The sequence below is a fragment of the Echinops telfairi genome, unplaced genomic scaffold, assembly GCF_000313985.2.
Source record: "Echinops telfairi isolate 266 unplaced genomic scaffold, ASM31398v2 ScPeMD7_7;HRSCAF=31, whole genome shotgun sequence".
Taxonomy (NCBI): domain Eukaryota; kingdom Metazoa; phylum Chordata; class Mammalia; order Afrosoricida; family Tenrecidae; genus Echinops; species Echinops telfairi.
Genome location: NW_022103904.1, coordinates 1343284 through 1346804, shown reverse-complemented (window position 1 = coordinate 1346804; position 3521 = coordinate 1343284).

Sequence of the window (3521 nt, the reverse complement as noted above, 5' to 3'; positions counted from 1 at the left end):
ACTATCATGACTCCAATGCTATGTTACAAATCTGGCTGGACTGGAGCATATATGAAGGTACAGACAAGAGATAAAGCTCACGACACACAGAATCCAGGACGAGCAATGGGAATAAATAACGATACCAATAGATAGAGGGAAGGGGAGGGGAGGTGGGGAGGAAGGGGAACCGACCACAATGAAGGACACATAACCACCCCCGCCCCACCCCCCGGGATGAACAACAGAAACCATGGGGGAAGGGAGCAGTCAGTGTAGGTTATGAAAATAAAAATAATTTATATTTTATCAAGGGGTCACGAGGGTGGGATGGGTGGACGGAGGGAAAAAAAAGAAGAGCTGATACCAAGGTCTCAAATGGAAAGTAAATGTTTATAAAATAATGATGGCAATATATGTATTATGCTTGATACAATTGATATATGGCTGGTTACAAGAGTTGTAAGAGCCCCTAATAAAATGATCTTTAAATAAAATAAAATATTAAATAATAATATTAAAAGATTTAAAAACAGCCACAGGCACCAAACATTGACATAACCCAACCCGGCCATCTAGTCTACTCCTATTGTCGAGACCCATCTAGGGTGTTGAGACTGTAAATCGTTATTGAGGTCTGCTATTTCTCCCACTGAGTGCGGCCTGAAGGCCTTGGACCACCAACCTTGTGGTTAGTAGCCCAATGCAAAACCCACAGTGCCAGAATGATCTAATTTAAATCTCATGTCAAGTGTCCAAAACCAGACTGCTACCAAGTCCATTCGACTCAAAGGGACCCAATAGGGTAGGGTAGAACTGTCCCTGTGCATTTCGGAGGCTGTAACTCTTTACCGGGTAGAAAGGCCTGTCTTTCTCCTGGTGAGTTTCTGGTAGTTTCAAAGTGCTGACCTTGTGGTTAGCAGCAGGCATAGTAAAAGTTAAAACAAAGCAACAACAACAACAACAACAAACAGATCAGGGGTCGCTGAGTTAATTTCACCTCACGGCAACTGTGTGCAGAGGCCTGCCCTCCAGAGGGCTTCCGTGGCTAGTTTTCAGAAGCCCATCAGCAGGTCTTCATTCAAGACGTCTCTGAGTGCATTCAACCACCACCATTTCCGGGTGCATGAACCATTTTGCACTCTGGGCTCCTAGGTAGAAGATACTGTTATCTTTATTGTATTGAGGAGCCCTGGTGGTGTAGTGGTTACATGTCGGGCTTCTGTCTGCATGGTCAGCAGTTTGAAACCACCAGCAGCTCCGAGGGAGAAAGACTGGGCTTTCTACTCCTGTAAACAGTTCCAGTCTCAGAAACCCACAGGGGGACGTTATGAGTCAGCAATGACCCGATGGCAGTGAACTTGGTTTTGGTTTTTATTTGTTTTAATTGAGAGGAGGCTGAACTTTAGAGAGGTTGAGTGTCTTGCTGAAGGACAGAGATTTGGACTGGGCAGCCAGTCTCCAGAATTTCCTCTCTGATGCACAGCATGACCCTCTTCACCTCAGTTCCTTTGGAAAGCCCAAGACTTGCCAGCAGTTCATCGAATCCCCTCGGCACACATTTACTTTGAACATGGTGAAGCCTATAATTTGGTGTCAAATAGTTTCTTCATTAAATGGCAAGGATTGTGAGAATAACTTCACCAAAACGCAATGCTCCATTTTCTGAGAAGAAGTTTAGTTTAAAAAGCTTCAAATCCTTCAAAGGTAACAGACCTTTATAACGTAACAAACAAACCATCGTCCCACCACTGCCATCAAGCTGATTCTGACTCATAGCCACCATCTATACGATTTCGGAGACTATAAATCTATGTGGGAACGGATAGCCTCATCTTCCTTCTGTAGTGACTAGTTGGTTTGAACTACCAACCTTGCTCTCAGCAGTCCCACGGCAAACTCCACATTGCCTGCAGGGCTCCTAGAAACTTGAAAGATGTTTTCAGTAGAGAAACTACGATGTACATGCCGTTTAAAAGCCCAAATGTAGCAGTTACAAGCCACTTTTTGACAATATGGAAATCTATTTCTAATAAAATAACAGCAGTAAAGGAATTAATTTTTTCATTTCCATAAAGAAAATTAAAAAAAATAACTTGGCTAAACTCTGGAAACTGTATGTCAAGTGCTAAGTTCTTCTGGACAGCAAGGTTGTTGGGGGTTGACTGAAACAGTCTAGACAAGATGAGTGATGAGAAACAGTATCAGTTACGAGCGTGAGGGCCGGCCGGCGACACTCCCCAGCTTTCACTTACTAGCCGTGTGACCTTGGAAAACGCGCGTTTTCATACGTTTGAACAATAGTCTCTACCTGGTGGGATTGTTGTTGAAGGACTTATGAATGGATACGTGTGAAACGCTCGGCCCAGTGCCTTGTCCACGGGAAACGCTGCAGAGTGGGTTAGCTGGCGTCACGGGCTTCAGATCTGTGAAGGTGGGTCTTATGAACTGGTGATGTTGCGCCGAAATGTGGCAGACCTGAATGGACATGGACACACTGATAATTGGAAGAGATATTTGAGAAAGTAATTAAATTAAGTAAGTGGGAGGATATTTACATTCCAAAATCAACACCATTGGAGAAAATTAAATATACCAACACAGGTGAGGGCCAACATCTTGCCCTTTTTACTCTTTTCTCCACCTCTCCCCCAAAGTTTGGATTCATGGTAGTTCTTAAAAGGCGCCTCCTGTCATGGGATTGAACATGTAAAACATTGAAATGGCAAGTGTCTTGTTGAAATTAAATGTACCATAATTTCTTATAAACACTCCCCCCAGCCCCCGCCCACCTTGAAGTCTCAAACCAACCCTAAGTAAGTTGTTATAGGTCTTTGGGAAAGGAGAAGACAGAACAGGAAGTGTCTGCACAGATTAAGGAAGCCTGTGAAAAACAGATGACATTTGCAATCTTAGGAATTCCAAAAGACATCTAGTACAGTAAATAATGTCAAGTAGAGCCCTAATTTTAAAGAGGCCCAAATGTTTAAATGTTAGTCCTAGAAGCAATTCTGTTTCCTTTGATAGATAAAATTTACATTCTGATCCTTTTCTCTTTAGTTAATTATGAATGTCAATTTAGAACGAAAGAATTGGGCTTTTTTAATTCAAGGGTCAGAGAATTATTTGAAAAAAAGAAACAACTGCTTTCAGCAAATATAAAAATACAGTTTTATTTCCAAGATATAGCCTTACATGGGAAGGAGGAAGGGTTGGGGAAGCAGAGAAAAAAGGAGCGCTATCAATAGAGAGGAAGAGAAAGAGAGGAAGAAAATCTAAACGGACGAAGGAGGAACTGGACACAGGTAGAAGACTGCATTAGAAGTGGTCTGTAGGGTACTCGTGGTGAGGGGCCGGGTCGTGCAGCGGTTCTCTTCCTTCCTAATGCCGCGACCTTTTCATACACTTCCTCACGTTGTGGTGACCCCAACCATAACATTATTTTCATTGCTACTTCATCACTGTCATTTTGCTACTGTTATGAATCGTCATGTAAATATCTGATATGCAGGATGTATTTTCATTGTTACAAATTGAACATA